A 17,170-nucleotide genomic window follows, 5' to 3' on the forward strand; every position below is an offset into this window, starting at 1 on the left:
ATCATGTTTCTCCTTACAGATTCTCCAATCCGATAAGTCATTCCTGCCATAGAGAGGAGTGAGTGTGTAGAGGCTACATGTATTTTTGTCATGGATGTATTTTCCACATGGAAAAACATACCAGGAATGAAGGATAAGAATTTCCTTAAGGCAGGGCCGGGCGCGGTGGCTCACACTTGTAATCCCAGCACTTTGGGAGGCCGAGGAGGGTGGATCACAAGGTCAGGAGATCGAGGTCAGCTTGACCAACATGGTGAAACCCCATCTCTGCTAAAAATATAAAAATTAGCCGGGCATGGTGGTGAGCGCCTGTAATCCCAGCTACTCGGGAGGCTGAGGCAGGAGAATTGCTTGAACCTGGGAGGCAGAAGTTTCAGTGAGCCGAGACTGCACCACTGCACTCCAGCCTGGGTGACAGAGCGAGACCCCGTCTCAAAAAAAAATAAATAAATAATTTAAAAACAGAATTTCTTTAAGGCAAACTACTGTGTGTTTTAATTGACTGGATTCCTGCCTACTAAATGATAATATTATTCTAGTCCAGCCTCCCTGAAATAACTGTATTATTACTCAAATGACAGTTTTTGTGTTTCTAGATCATTCAGTCACTTGATTATAAACAATATCTCTGTTTTCTGCCACAGATAACCAACTGCCTAGCATAGTGTGTGAGTTGTACATGTTCCTCTTCAGAGGGCTAGCTCATCTCCCAGAGTCCTAGGACACCTCTCTAGACTTCTGTGTACTGATGATACTCCTCTAAGGTCACTTTTTTTTTTTTTTTTTTTGAGACAGAGTCTCTCTCTGTTGCCCAGGCTGGAGTGCAGTGGCCCCATCTCAGCTCACTGCAAGCTCCGCCTCCTGGGTTTACACCATTCTCCTGCCTCAGCCTCCCGAGTAGCTGGGACTACAGGCGCCCGCCACCACGCCCGGCTAAGTTTTTGTATTTTTAGTAGAGACGGGGTTTCACCGTGTTAGTCAGGATGGTCTCCATCTCCTGACCTCGTGATCCGCCCGCCTCGGCCTCCCAAAGTGCTGGGATTACAGGCGTGAGCCACCGCGCCCGGCCCCCTAAGGTCACTTTTAAAGCAAAATTCCTGACAACGTGGACTTTCCTCTGCCGTAATGGGTAGAGAGTCTTGAAAATTGCCCGGATCCCAGCCTAGTTCCTCTAATTGGTATGTTTTCTCAGGGAGTTATCTGAAGAGTGGAGGTGTTTTGCTTTAAGGGAAAGCCTGGGGATGGAGGAGCGGGTTGTGCATAGACATTTTCAGGTTTGGGAGACAAGCCAGTGCTACGCGGTTGCCATAGTAACCTGACGTCATATTAGCGACGGTGACGACCTTTTAATGAGACCAATTTGGCCTGGGTAGAACAGCAGTGTCTCACCTTCAGGCGTTTGGACTCGGTGGAGGTTGTGAGTGCCTAGCAGTGTGGGCTGAATCTCCGTGGGGTTTAGGGAGACGAAAGGACCCCAGATCGACGTCCCCTCGTTCCCACTTTGGAGATCTGCGCTCTGGCTGTTTCGTGAGAGAGAGAGAGGTGGGTCTCTTCTGGCCCCGGTGAGCGTGGTGTCCTGCTCCAGGGTGTCCCGGGGCTACTTTCCATGTAAAGGCGGGACGCGGGAGGATGAGAAAGGTAAAGACCCTCTCTGAGCCCAGTTTCCCACTCTGTAAACTGGAGATAAAAATGCTCACCCACAGGATTGCTGGAACCTTCAGTGATAACATAGGTGCAAGATGTTAGATAGCCCTGTGGTTATTGCAGGATCAGCAATGCCTGTATGAAGTCAGGCCTCTTCTTGTTCTGTTTCAGACTTTCTTACGGTATAGATAAGGGAGAAACTTTATGTTTAACATGCATTTATGATAAGTTTATATGTATATTTCTGACTGCATAAATAATAATCAGTGATTCCCATCAGCACCATCAATGAATGTTGAAATACGCAGTTAGTTAAAAGGCCAGGCCTTCCTACCAATTTGAGATTATAATATGCCTTCTCCCATATCTGTTGTATAATAAATTTGTTTATGAACCATAATTTATAAAGTGTCAATTAAAAAGTCATATGATGTTTTGATATATTTTATACATTGTAGAATGGCTGAATCAAGCTAATAAACCTACGCATTACCTAATGTACCTTTTTTGTGCTGAACACTTAAAATCTACCCTTTTAGCAGTTTTCAAGTATACAATATATTTTTACTAACCATAGTCACCGTGATGTACAATAGATCTTTTAAATTTATCCCTCCTCTCTAACTGAAATTTTGTATCCATTAACCACCATCTCCCCAAACCCCTTCCCAGCCTCTCTCTAGTAATTACTATTCTACTCTCTGCTTCTATGAATTCAACTTATTTAGATTCCATATACAAGTGAGATTATGTGGTATTTGTCTTGCTGTGCCTGGCTTATTTCACTTAATGTCCTCCAGGTTCATCTATGTTGTCACAAATGACAGGATTTCCTTCTTTTTTCAAAAAGCTGAATAGTACTCCATTGTGTGCATGTAAGACATTTTCTTTATTCATCTGTTGATGGATACTTAGGTTGATTCCATACCCTGGCTATTGTGAATAATGCTGCAGTGAACATGGGAGTACATACATCTGTTTGAGGTACTCATTTCATTTCCTTTGGATATATACTCAGAAGAGGGACTGCTGGATCATTTGGTAATTCTATTTTTAGTTTTTTTCAGGAACGTCCATACTGTTTTCTTTAATATCTGTATCAATTTACATTCCCAGTATTGTACAAGGGTTCCATTTTTTCCACATCCTTGTGAACACTTACCATCTTTTGTTTTTTTTAAATAATAGCCATCCTAACAAGTGTGAGGTGATATCTTGTTATGGTTTTAATGTGCATTTCCCTCATGATTAGTGATATTGATAATTTTTTCACATATCTGTTGGCCATTTGTATGTCTTACTTTGAAAAATGTATATTTTATTATATATGGACACATGATTATTATACATATTTATGGGGTACACTGTGATATTTCAATACATGTATACAATGTGTAGTGATAAAATCAGGGTAGTTAGAATATCCATCATCTCAAATCTTTATCATTTATATGTGCTGGTAACATTCAACATTCTCTCTTCTAGCTATTTGAAAAAATACATTAAATTATTGTTTGATAATTTAGTATAATGCTATAGAACACTAGAGATTATTCTTCCTATCCAGGGTCTGGAGTATGGGCTAGCCTTCAATGGTTGTTAATTTGGTGTCTGGAGTACAGACATGTGCAAAATGACCTTGGCTTAGGGGCCAAGGGTATGACCTCGGTCTCTGTGGCAGTGGCTCTGGTGTCTGAGGCATGAGCAGGCACAGTGAGGCACAGAGCTGAGGTCTGGAGTATGGGTATTTACAGAGTAGCTGTAGCTTGGGGGTCAGTGACACATGCAGGATTGGGACAGGTGGCACCTCTGGTCCCAGAGTGGTACAATAGCTGCTGCTTCTTGAGATGAGAAGTGTGCAGCCTCTTCTCCCTCTCTGGGGTTCCTTGGGCAGGAATGACCGTTGATTATCTCAGTGGCAAAATATGCCAGTGTCCTCTCCAGAGCAGACTGCTGTGGACCATGGTGGTTCCTGCCACGTGGCTAATATCTATAGCCTTTGCCTTTCTTCTTTGCTCCTAGACATCTCCTGGCATCTCAAGTATACTGATCTCACCAGCAATATTTTCTGTGTGGATATTCCCCTTTTTTTTTTCTACTGTTTTGCTGCAGATTCTTAAATGGGCCCCTGAGCCCTCCCATGAATACTTTAGTTTGTGGATAGCTGTCTACACTTGTTTTTTGTGGCGGGGAGTGATGAAGTGATGAGGAAGTAATCTCCTACTCTGCTCTCTTGGTCCTTCAGTATCTAGTTTGCCCTATTCTAATGATACCCTGCCATGTCCCCTAAAGTAACCATATAGGCTTGAATATCATTGTTATTATTTTCCAGGACATAACATTTTCAGTTCTGTTATACCCAGCCTATCCATTCCTCCCACTGTCCTGTCTCCAGACAAATACAGCACTTTTGTCTTTATAGATTAGATTTCATTTATTTAAATAGAATCATAGAGGATTTTTTTTTAAGGGATCTGGCTTCTTTCGTTCACTCTGTGTATTTTTAGATGTATCCATTTTATTACCTATTTCGATAGTTCTTTTTTTTTTTTTTCATTACAGAGTAGCATTACAGTATAGGATATACTACAATTCGTTTTGTCCATTCACTTGCTGATGGATATTTGGGTTGTATTCAATTTAGGGGATCTTGTGTATGGGTCTTTACAGAGAAATGTGCTTTCTTTCTCTAGGATAAATACTTGGGATTGCAGTGGCTGGAACATGTTATAGATGTAAGACTAACATTGTAAGAAACTACCAAACTGTTTTCAAAGTGGTTGTACAATTTTTCATTGTCTCAGCAGAGCTTCATCCTCCACAACCATGTCAGTGCTTGGTATGGTCAGTCTCTACCTTTAGTGATTCTCATGGGGAGATAAAACAAGAAGACCCAATGGAGATTTAATTAATTAGGCCACAAACAAAATATTAACTATTTAAAGGAATAACATTTAATCTGCTGGGCTAAAAATTTCAGCTGGGGTAACTTCAGAGTACCGTACAACCTCTGAATGATTAAAACCTGGACTAGACTAGTTATTCATAAAAGTATTTTATAATTTATTGGCCCAAGCAATTTGATCAATAGAACAAGTTACCCTAGGGATAACAGCATGATCATATCTTAGAGTTCATATCAACCATAGGAATTTACCATCCTGATATGGGATCAGAACATCCCAATAGTATAACAGCTATTAATGGTTCATGTTTTCAATGACCAAAGTCCTACATGATTTGAGTTCAGGATCTGGATTGGTTTCCACCTATTTAATATTTCTCCCAATACAAAAAGAGAAGAGAATTATGGCACATAGAAAGCACCCTCAATTCAATAGATGATATAATCTAGATCTAACTTATTATTATACACTTTGCCCCAAAACAGGACTTGTTAAGATGGTAGAGTCTGGTAATTGCATAAAACTTGAAACTTTATGATCAGAGGTTCAATTACTCTTCTTTTTAAAATAATTGTTTATTTTATTTTTATTTTTTGTGGGTATACAGTAGGTGTATGTATTTATGGGATACATGGGACATTTTGATACAGGCATGTAATGCATATTAATCACATCATGGAAAATGGATATCTGTCTCCTCAAGAATTTATCCTTTCTGTTACAAAAAACCCAATTATACTCTTTTAGTTGTTTTAAAATATACAATTAAGTTATTATTGACTGTAGTCACCCTGTTGTGCTATCAAATACTAGGTCCGTTTCATTCTTTCTAACAATTTTTTGTACTGATTAACCATCCCTACCTCTCCCCAGCCCTCCCCAATTCCTTTCCCAGCCTCTGGTAACTATCCTACTGTCTATCTCCACAGGTTAAATTGTTTTGATTTTTAGGCCCCACAAGTAAATAAGAACATGCAATCTTTCTCCTTCTATGCCTGGCTTACTTCACTTAACATAATGATCACCAGTTCCATCCATGTTTTTGCAAATGACTGGATCTCATTCTTTTTTATGGCTGAAGAGTACTGCATTGTGTATAAGTACCACATTTTCTTTATCCATTCATCTGTTGATGGACACAGGCTTCTTCCAATTCTTGTCTATTGTGAACAGAGTGGCAACAAACATGGGAATGCAGATGTCTCTTCAATATACAGATTTCCTTTCTTTTGGGTATATATCCAGAGTAGGATTGCTGGATCACATGGGTAACTCTATTTTCAGTTTTCTGAGGAACCTCCAAACTGTTCTCTACAGTGGTTGTAGTAATTTACGTTCCCACCAACGGTGTACGAGGGTTCTTTTTTCTCCACATCTTCACCTGCATTTGTTATTGCCTGTCTTTCAGACATAAGCCATTTTAACTGAGAAGGGATGATATCTCATTGTAGTTTTGATTTGCATTTCTCTGATGATTCATGATGTTGAGCACCTATATATGCCTGTTCATCATTTGTATGTCTTCCTTTGAGAAATGTCTATTCAGATTTTTTTTTTTTTTTTTTTTTTAGACGGAGTCTCGCTCTGTCGCCAGGCTGGAGTGCAGTGGCGCGTGATCTCGGCTCACTGCAACCTCCACCTCCTGGGTTCAAGCGATTCTTCTGCCTCAGCCTCCCAAGTAGCTGGGACTACAGGTGCATGCCATGCCCAGCTAACTTTTGTATTTTTAGTAGAGACGGGGTTTCACCATTTTGGCCAGGAGAGTCTCGATCTCTTGACCTCGTGATCCACCAACCTTGGCCTCCCAAAGTGCTGCGATTAGAGGCGTGAGCCCCTGCGCCTGGCCTGCCCATTTTAAAAATCAGATTATTATGTTTTTTCCTATAGAATTATTTGAGATACTTATACATCTGGTTATTAATTCCTTGTCAGATGGGTAGTTTGCGAACATTTTTACCCATTCTGTGGGTTGTTCCTTAACTTTGTTGATTGTTTCCTCTGCTGTGCAGAAGCTTTTTAACTTGATGTAATACCATTTGTCCATTTTTGCTCTGGTTGCCTGTGCTTGCAGGGTATTACTCAAGAAATTTTTGCCCCGACTGATGTTCTGGAGAGTTTTCCCAAAGTTTTCTTGTAGTAGTTTTATAGTTTGAGGTCTTAGATTCAATTCTTTAATCCATTTTGATTTGATTTTTGTATATGATGAGAGATAGGGGTCCAGTTTCATTCTTCTGCATATAGGTATCGTTTTCCCAGGACCATTTATTGAAGGTACTGTCTTTACGGTATATATTTTTGGCACCTTTATCAATAATGATTTCACTGTAGGCGTATGGATTTCTTTACGGGATCACTATTCTGTTCCATTCATCTGTGTGTCTGTTTTTATGACAGTAGTATGCTGTTTTGGTTACTATAGATCTGTAGTATAATTTGAAGTCAGGTAATGTGATTCCTCCACTTTTATTCTTATTGCTCAGGATCTCTTAAGCTATTCTGGGTCTTCTGTGGTTCTATATCCCTTTTAGGGTACTTTTTTCTATTTCTGTGGAGATTGTCATTGGTATTTTGATAGGAATTGCATTGAGTCTGTAGATTGCTTTGGGTAGTCTGGGCATTTTAACAATATTGATTTTTCCAATGCCTGAACGAGGAATATTGTTCCATCTTCTGGTGTCCCCTTCAATTTCTTTAATCAGTCCTTTGTAGTTTTCATTATAGAGATCTTTCACTTCTTTGGTTAATTCCTAGGTATTTTATTTCGTTTGTGGCTGTTGTAAATGGGATTACATTTTTATTTATTTTTTTTTTCAGATTGTTCACTGTTGGCATATAGAAATGCTACTGATTTTTCCATGTTGATTTTGTATCCTGCACCTTTACTGAATTTATTTATTAGTATGAATAGTTTTTTGGTGGAGTCTTTAGGTTTTTCCAAATATAAGATAATGTCATCTGCAAACAAGGATGATTTTAATTCTTCCTTTGCAACTTGGAGGCCCTTTATAGATTTCTTTTCTTTGGATGCTCTAGCTAAGAGCTCCAGTACTGTATTGAATAACAGCGGTGAAAGTGGACATCCGTGTTATATTCCAGATCTTAGAGAAAAGGCTTTCGATTTTTTTCCCATTCAGTATGATACTAGCTGTGGGTCTGTCAATATGAGTTTTATTACTTTGAGCTATGTTCCTTCTACCCCAGTTTTTTGAGGGTTTTTATCATGAAAGGGATGTTGAATTTTATCAAATGCTTTTCCAGCATCAATTGAAGTGATCATATGGTTTTTGTCTTTCTGTTGACATGATATATCACATTGATTGATTTGCATATGTTAAACTGTCCTTGCATCCCAAAGATAAATCCCACTTGGTCATGATGAATGATCTTTTTAACGTATCATTGAATTGGGTTTCCTAGTATTTTGTTGAAGATTTTTGCATCAATATTCATCATAGAAATTGGCCTATAGTTTTTTTTTAATGTGTTTTTGTCTGGTTTTGGTATCAGAATAATACTGTCCTCATAGAACGAGTTTGGCAGTATTCCCTCCTCCTGTTTTTTGGAATAGTTTGAGTAGGATTTGGGTATTAGTTCTCTTTAAATGTTTGGTAGAATTTAGCAGTAAAGCCATGGGGTCCTGGACTTTCTCGTTACTAGGTGTATTAGTCTGTTTTCACACTGCCGATAAAGACATACCCGAGACTGGGCAATTTACAAAAGAAAGAGGTTTAACTGGGCTTACGGTTCTACATGGCTGGAGAAGCCTCATAATAATGGTGGAAGGCAAGGAGGTACAAGTCACACCTTACATGAATGGCAGCAGACAAAGAGAGAGAGAGAGCTTGTGCAGAGAAACTCCCGTTTTTGAAACCATCAGATCTCATGAGACCCGTTCACTATGACGAGAACAGCACAAGAAAGACCCATCCCCATAATTCAATCATCTTCCCCCAGGTCCTTCCCACAACATGTGGGCATTATGGGAGCTACAAGATAAGATTTGGTTAGGGACAAAGAGCCAAACCGTATCACTGGGGAGACTTTTTATTATGGCTTTAATCTCATTACTTGTTATGGGTCTGTTCAGGTTTTGGATTTCTTCCTGGTTCAATCTTGGTAGGTTGTATGTGTCTAAAATTTGTTCATTTCTTTTAGATTTTCAAATTTATTGGCATGTTGTTGCTCATAATAGCCACTAATGATCGTTTGCATTTCTGTGCTATCAGTTGTAATGTCTCCTTTTTCATCTCTTATTTTATTTATTTGTATCTTCTTTTTTTTTCTTAGTCTGGCTAAAGGTTTGTCAATTTCGTTTAACTTTGGAAAAACCCAAGTTTTCGTTTCAGTGACCTTTTGTGTTGTTTTCTTCATTTCAATTTCATTTATATCTGCTCTGATCTTTATTTATTTTCTTCTAATTTGGGGTTTGAGATTTGTTCTTGCTTTTGTAGTTCTTTAAGATGCATCATTAAGTTGTTTATCTTCATTTGATGTAGACATTTATACCTATAAACTACTCTCTGAGTACTGCTTTTGCCGTATCCCATAGGTTTTAGTGTTCCCATTATTATTTGTTTCAAGAACTTTTTCAGCTTCCTTCTTAATTTCTTTATTGTCCCACTGTTCATTCAGGAACATAATGTTTAATTTCTGCATTTTTGCATAGTTTCCAAAATTCCTCTTGTTATTGATTTTTAGTTTTATTCCATTGTGGTCAGAGAAGATGCTTGATATTATTTCAGTGTTTTGAATGTTTTCAGACTTGTTTTGTGACCTACCATATGTTCTATCCTTGAGAATAAGCCCTGTGCTGAGGAAAAGAATGTGTGTTCTATAGCCATTGGATAAAATATTCTGTAAATTTCTATTTGGTACATTTGTTCCATAGTTTTGATTAAATCCAAAATTTCTTTGTTAATTTTCTGTCTGGGAGATCTGTCCAACGTTGACAGTGAAGTGTTGAAGTCTCCAGCTATTATTATATTGGAATCTATCTATCTCTTTAGCTCTGGCAATATTTGCTTTATATACCTGGGTGCTCCAGTGTTGGGTATATATATTCTTAAAATTGTTATTTCCTCTTGCTAAATTGATCCCTTCATCATTATATAGTGACCTTCTTTGTCTTTTCTTATAGTTTTTGCCTTGAAATCTATTTTGTCTGATATGAGTATAGAAATTCCTGCCCTTTTTTTGTTGCCGTTGGCATGGAATATCTTTTTTCATTGCTTTATTTTCAGCTTATATGTACCTTTAGAGGTGAAGTGTGTTTCCAGGGACCAATCCTGGAGAAATAGAGATATGTGACCTTATTTAGTTCATTTGGTGAGGTCATGTTTTCCTGGCTGGTCTTGACACTTGCAGATGTTTGTCTGTGTCTGGGCATTGTGGAGTTAGGTATTTATTGTACTTTTCAGTCTGGGTTTGTTTTTACCCATCCTTTTGGGAAGGCTTTCCAAAAGGACTTGAATGTTGTGATCTAAACTGTATCTGCTTTAGGTGGGACTGCAGGCCTAGGATTGTGCTGGGCCTGACCTGAAGCCAGTACATCACTAGGTCTCACCCAAGGCCTGCTGTTACCACTTGCTGGCTACCAGCTATATTCGCTTAAAGCCCTGAGGCTCTACAATCTTTAGGTGGCAAAGCTAGCTAGGCCTGTGTCCTTCCCTTCATGGAAGCAAGTTCCTTCAGGGCCTTGGTGGATCCAGAGGTGTCATCCAGAATCTAGGGTGGAGTCAAAAACCTTAGAAGTCTGCCTGGTGTTCTAGTGCATTGTGGATGAGCTGGCGCTCAAACCACAAGATGCAGTCTTTTCCACTCTTTTCTCCCCTTTCCAAAGGCAGAGGAACCTCACCTCATAGCCGGTGCCACCTCAGCCTACAGGAATATTGCCAGACTACCTCTGATCTTCCCTTAAGGCCCAAAGTCTCTTCAGTCATCTTGTGGTGAATACTGCCTCACCTGGGGTTCACCATTCAGGGAAGTGGACTCCCCTCTGACCCAGGGCAGGTCAAGAAATACTGTCAAATAATGAAGTCTTGGAATTAGTCCCACCAAGTGGGACCCCAGGAGCCCACTTGGTGCTCTACCCCCCTGTAGCTGAGCTGGTACCTAAAGTGTAAGACAAAGTTCCTTTTACTTTTCCCTCTACTTTTCTCAAGCAGAAGGAGTCTCACTCCATAGCCAACACAATTGGGAATGTGCTGAGTCTCACCTGAAGCCAGTAAGTCTCAGAGTCTCACCCAAGGCCCTCAACATACTACCTGGGTACAACCGCTGGTTATTCTGGGCTCAAGGGCTCTTCAGTTAGCAGGTGATAAATTCTGCCAGGAGCAGGACTAGGTCCTTCCCTTCAAGCAGTGGGTTCCCTTCTGGCCCAGGGTATGTCTAGAAATGTCATCTGGGAGCTAGGGCCTGGAAAGGGGGCCTCTTGACTCTAATTGGTCCTCTGTCCTGTTGTGGCTGAGCTGGTATCCAAGATGCAAGACAAAGTCCTCCCACTGTTCTTTCTCCTCAAGTGGAAGTAAGAGATCTCTTTTGGAGCCGAGAGCTTTGCAGCCTGAGTTTAGGGGAGGTGTGATACCAGCACTCCCTTAGTTGTGCAGGCTGATGTCTTAGTAGGTCAAGTACCCCTCTAGTCCACTGGCAGTGGGCCCAGTTAGCACTAGGACTCGTCTAGGTGTTGCAATCCTTGTGGCCTAGACTGCCTTTCAATGCCTTTCAAATTTATTTGGAGACACCGAGCACTTTAGGTCACAGTGGTGAGGGCTGTGGAAACTCAAGTTCAAACCACTGGGATCAGCAATTCCACTCTGGCTAGGTCTGGTTTAAATTCTCTTTCCGTGGGTAGGCATTAGGTGAGTTTGGTCCGGTTTTGCTTTCTGCTGTAACAAGGGCAGTGCTGAGTTCAATGCCTCACAATTGCTGGCCCTCCCTCTCTCCAGCACACAGAAACTCTCAGCAACAGGTTGCTGCTGCTGGGCAATGGGGGCAATGGGGGCAGTGGGGAAGGGGTGGTGTTCAGTAATCAAGACTGTTTTTCCTGCCTCTTCAGTGCCTCCTTCAGTGATAGGAAGTTCAAAACTGGTACTGTGGGTGCTTAACTGGTGTTTGGCTTTTATGAAGGTGCGTTTTTGTGTGTAGATAGTTGTTAAATTGGCACCCTTGTCAGGGGGTGTTGGTACAATTGGTGGAGACTTCTAGTCCATTATCTTACTCTGCCCCTCTCCTCAACTTTTTTTTTTTTTTTAAGTTTTTAAACTTTTTATTTGCATATTAAAAAATGAGTCTCTGGTCCCAGGTTTTGTCTGATATCTCGTGGCTAGCATGGTTTTTTCCTAGACAGGTAGGTCCTGATTTATTAGGAAAAACTCATTTTTACCAGGTTGTGAAGTCTCATGTCCTATGAAGAAAAAATAGGGGGAGGAAGGGAGAAAAACAACAACAAACGAAAGAACGAACTTGGAAAATCAATATAGGCAACGTTACTCTGAAGTCCATACATCAGTAGGCTGGTATGAAGGTGGCTTATGTATGTAAATAGGTTGCTGTTATTTTTGCTGTAGTTTAAGTTGTCTAGCTTCAGTTCACAGGGCTATATGAAAGCACAGCTTAGTTTCAGTGACTCAAAATTAGGAAAAATGGGGAAAAAAAGGAAAAGAAAGTTGAAAACATTATTTTGAAGACTTGTAGCCAAGAAAAATTAGAATTCGATCCAAGCAGTAGAAATAATAAAATTGAAAAACATTAGGCAAGATTAGAATCTAACAACAGGTGTACTATAGTTTTGAAACCATTTTTCTCTCTCCAGTTTCCCATTTTTACTAAAGACAAATTATGGTAGGACTGGTTTGCTTTATTATACTTGACCTAATTATTTGTATACAATGCAGCAAGAATAATTATTTTTTACATAGACTTTTAAATTGAATCCAATGGTACTTTGTTCCATAGAAGGAATCTCAGATAAGACTTTTCTAAAGCCGAGCCCAGCCATGGATTTGTGCCATCAAATTCCTGTGAGCTGGGTGAATTTCCTCTCCTCTTGAGGTTCCAAGATACACTTGGGACTCCTGGGCCTGTGAGAAAGTGACATTCTTTACTTGCCACAGGTTAGGAACCCTGTACAGAGCTGTGCAGACAAAGGTAAGAGGCTACTTTTTCCAAGGGGCTGTTATTGGCTTCATAAATTAGTTTGATCCCTTAAAGGATAGCATGCCATTCCAGTCAAAGCCTTGGTAGAATAACCAGTTTCTTCAATTGTGTCCTGTTACACATGAAAACAGAGTCTTATTGCACTTATGCAAATAACTGTATTGTCATAAGTTAAGAATACTCACAAATAGTTTCCAAATTCTGGAAAAATTAGGTAGAGAGAAATATGCTTCAAATTTTGTTCACAGGAGTATACTTTACCCAATTGTTACAAGCTGTAACTAGCTTAAAAGTTTTCTTGACTCTGAAAAACAAAACAAAGGATTAGCAATGTTTTAACCAAAAAGTTAAAAGGTTTACTTTCGTCTTCTATTAGTTCAGTTTACAGAGTTAACTCCTGTTCTGCTTGATATTCATGAACATTTCAGGTCTTCATGAGAGTCCTGAAAGTTTTTTCCTCTATTCTAATGTCACAAACTCCAAAGTTATCAGAAACCAGCATTTAACAACACCTGTTACATAGTTCTATAGCTGATTATAAAACCACCTTCTAAGGAGGATCAAACAAGACAGTTGTCTGTGAATGACGAAAGGTTTTAGGGCAGCCATAGTCAAAGACACAGTTGACAAGGAAATTTGTTATCTCTGTGGCATACAGTAATTTAACATAACAATTATAATTATTACTGATAATATACACTAAGTCATATCAGAATTGTAGGAGTTTCCCGTGATTTTGGAGCACATACCAATAACATTTATACAAATACATCCTAAAGAAAACCAAATACCTTTTCATATATGACACTGTTTCCTGTATAATTTTTACACCAAATAAACCAAATTGTTTCATTTTTGGACTTTAGGGAAACTAATATCTCAAAGGATTAATTAGATCAGAAAAAGATATAATTTATAATTTGATTTTGGAAAGCTTGTCAAATATCAAAGGGTTAAAACACTTGACATCACAGGTCATTGTAAAATAAGTCATTCATTTGATCAAAGTGATAACTCAAGTATTTACAAAAAAAAAAAAGGGTGAAAGCCTTCATTCTTTGATAGAAAAGACTTGATTTTCTAAATAATAAGCCCTAATAAAAAGAACATGAAGCCAATTAAGTTTTTCAAAATTTTGTAGTCTATAAAACTTTAATTTTGACCATAAGATATAACTTCCATAATCCTTTCATAACCTTTACAACCTCTATTTAGGAGTCAGTTAATGCTTCAAGAAAACCTTGTTAAATCTGACATGGGCCCATATGCTGGTCTTGCATCAGTGTGCCTTTGACATTAATGATTAATTTATAGGGAAACTGAACTTATTTTATGTCTCAAAATCGGCCCTTAAAATCTCACATGCCCACCTCTTCTGCAGTAGTCCCTGGGCCTTGAGGAGTTGAATATCTCTAATTTCTGGCCCTGTGTTTCAGGAATGCCATTTATTTTGATTGACATCTTCTACCAGGCCTGAAGATGGGGCTTTAATTGCTGTCAGTGTTTAAAATTTAGCAGGACTTGGTGTCCTTTTTAGACCCAGGAGTCAAAGCCCTGTAACTCAATGTCACAAGTACTTTAAAAGTACATACAGAGAGAAACACGGATGTAATAATGTTAATTTTTTTTCTTTATTTCTTCTAACAAAAAATGGGATACATGTGCAGAATGTGCAGGTTTGTTACATAGGTTGTTACATAGGTATGCATGTGCCATGGTGATTTCCTGCACCTATTGACCTGTCCTCTAAGTTCCCTCCCCTCACACCCCCACCTCCCAACAGACCCTGGTGTGTATTGTTCCCTTCTCTGTGTCCATGAGTTCTCAATGTTCAACTCCCACTTATGAGTAAGAACATGCAGTGTTTGGTTTTCTGTTCCTGCATTATTTGCTGAGGATGATGGCTTCCAACTTCATCCATGTCCCTGCAAAGTACATGATCTCATTCCTTTTTAGGGCTGCATAGTGTTCCATGGTGTATATTTACCACGTTTTCTTTATCCAGTCTATCATTGATGAGCATTTGGATTGGTTCTATGTCTTTGCTATTGTAAATAACTGCAGTAGACATATATGTGCATGTGTCTTCATAGTAGAATGATTTATATTCCTTTGAATATATACCCAGTAATGGGATTGTTGGGTCAAATGGCATTTCTGGTTCTAGATCCTTGAGGAATCACCACACTGTCTTCCACAGTGGTTGAACTAATTTACATTCCCACCAACAGTGTAAAAGAGTTCCTATTTCTCCACAGTCTCACCAGCATCTATTGTTTCCTGACTTTTTAATAATCACCACTCTGGTGTGAGATGGTATCTCATTGTGGTTTTGATTTGCATTTCTCTGATGATCGGTGATGTTGAGCTTTTATTCATATGTTTGTTGGCTGTGTAAATGTCTTCTTTTGAAAGTGTCTGTTCATATCCTTTGCCCACTTTTTGATGGGGTTGTCTTTTTCTTGTAAATATGTTTAAGTTCCTTGTAAATTCTGGATATTAAACACTTGTGGATTACAAAATTTTTCTCCCATTCTGTAGGTTGCCTGTTCACTCTTATGATAGTTTCTTTTTGCTGTGCAGAAGCTCTTTGGTTTAATTAGATCCCATTTGTCAATTTTGGCTTTTGTTGCTATTGCTTTTGGCATTTTTGTCATGAAGTCTTTGCCCATGCCTATGTCCTGAATGGTATTGCCTAGGTTTTCTCCCAGAGTTTTTACGGTTTGGGATATTACATTTAATTCTTTAATCCAGTTTGAGTTAATTTTTGTATAATGTGTAAGGAAGGGGTCCAGTTTCAGTTTTCTGCATATGGCTAGCCTGTTTTCCCCGCACCATTTGCTAATAGGAGATCCTTTCCCCATTGCTTGTTTTTATCAGGTTTGTCAAAGATCAGAATGTTGTAGATGTGTGGTGTTATTTCTGAGGTCTCTGTTCTGTTCTATTGGTCTGTATATCTGTTTTGGTAACAGTACCATGCTGTTTTGGTTACTGTAGCCTCGTAGTATAGTTTGAAGTCAGGTAGTGTGGTGCCTCTAGCTTTGTTCTTTTTGCTTAGGATTGTCTTGGCTATACAGGGTCTTCTTTGATTCCATATGAAATTTAAAGTAGTTTTTTCTTCTAATTCTGTGAGGAACGTCAATGGTAGTCTGATGGAAATAGCATTGAATCTATAAATTACTTTGGGCAGTACAGCCATTTTAGCGATGTTGATTCTTCCTATCCATGAAGATGGAATGTTTTTCCATTTATTTGTGTCCTTTCTTATTTCCTTGAGCAGTGGTTTGTAGTTCTCCTTGAAGAGTTCCTTCACATCCCTTGTTAGCTGTATTCCTAGGTATTTTATTCTCTTTATAGCGATTGTGAATGGGAGTTCATTCACGATTTGGCTCTGTGCTTGCCTATTGTTGTTGTAAAGAAATGTTATTTTTGCACATTGATTTTATATCCTAAGACTTTGCTAAAGTTGCTTATCAGTTCAAGAAGTTTTTGGGCAGAGATGATGGGGTTTTCTAAATATAAAATCACGTCTTCTGCAAACAGAGACAACTTGACTTCCTCTCTTCCTATTTGAATACACTTTATTTCTTTCTCTTGCCTGATTGCCCTGGCCAGAACTTCCAATACTATGTTGAATAGGAGTTTTGAGAAAGGGCATTCTTGCCTTGTACCAGTTTTCAAAGGGAGTGCTTCCAGCTTTTGCCCATTCATTATGATATTGGCTGTGGGTTTGTCATAAATAGCACTTATTATTTTAATATATGTTCCATCAATTACTAGTTTATTGAGAGTTTTTGACATGAAGGGATGTCGAATTTTATCAAAGGCCTTTTCTGCATTTATTGAGATAATCATATGGTTTTTGTCTTTGGTTCTGGTTATGTGATGGATTCCATTTATTGATTTGTGTATGTTGAACCAGCCTTGCATCCCAGGGATGAAGCTGACTTGATCATGGTGGATATGTTTTTTGATGGGCTGCTGAATTCAGATTGCCAGTATTTTATTGAGGATTTTTACATCAATGTTCATCAGGGATATTATCCTGAAGTTTTGTTTTTTTGTTCTGTCTCTGCCACGTTTAGTATCAGGATGATGCTGGCATCATAAAATGAGTTAGGGAGGAGTCCTTCCTTTTCAATTGTTTGGAATAGTTTCAGAAGAAATAGTACCAACTCCTCTTTGTATTTCTGGTAGAATTCAACTGTGACTCTGTCTGGTCCTGGGCTTTTTTTGGTTGGTAGGCTATTAATTACTGCCTCAATTTCGAAGCTTGTTATTGGTCTATTCAGGGATTCAGCTTCTTCCTGGTTTAGTCTTGGTAGGATGTATGTGTCCAGGAATTTATCCATTTCTTCTAGATTTTCTGGTTTATTTGCGTAGAGGTGTTTATAGGATTCTCTGATGGTAGTTTGTATTTCTTTGAGGTCAGTGGTGATATCCCTTTATCAACTTTTATTGTCTCT

At 38.9% G+C, this 17,170-nt stretch overlaps 1 protein-coding gene across 14 annotated transcripts in view; it reads left to right on the plus strand.

Moving 5' to 3' along the window:
• Nucleotides 1-1,371: 1,371 nt before the first annotated feature.
• The window catches only part of RAB40AL (RAB40A, member RAS oncogene family-like), a 218,273-nt gene continuing 202,474 nt past the window's right edge, over nucleotides 1,372-17,170 (plus strand). For 13 of the 14 annotated variants that reach the window (XM_077987504.1, XM_077987503.1, XM_077987501.1 and 10 more), the window contains exon 1: nucleotides 1,372-1,542. The gene's annotated coding sequence lies outside the window, so the exon portion shown is untranslated. Of the gene's footprint in view, nucleotides 1,639-17,170 lie in introns of all 14 variants that reach the window. The other variant, XR_013412528.1, reaches the window with a different exon arrangement.

This window comes from Macaca mulatta, chromosome X, assembly GCF_049350105.2.
Source record: "Macaca mulatta isolate MMU2019108-1 chromosome X, T2T-MMU8v2.0, whole genome shotgun sequence".
Taxonomy (NCBI): Eukaryota; Metazoa; Chordata; class Mammalia; order Primates; family Cercopithecidae; genus Macaca; species Macaca mulatta.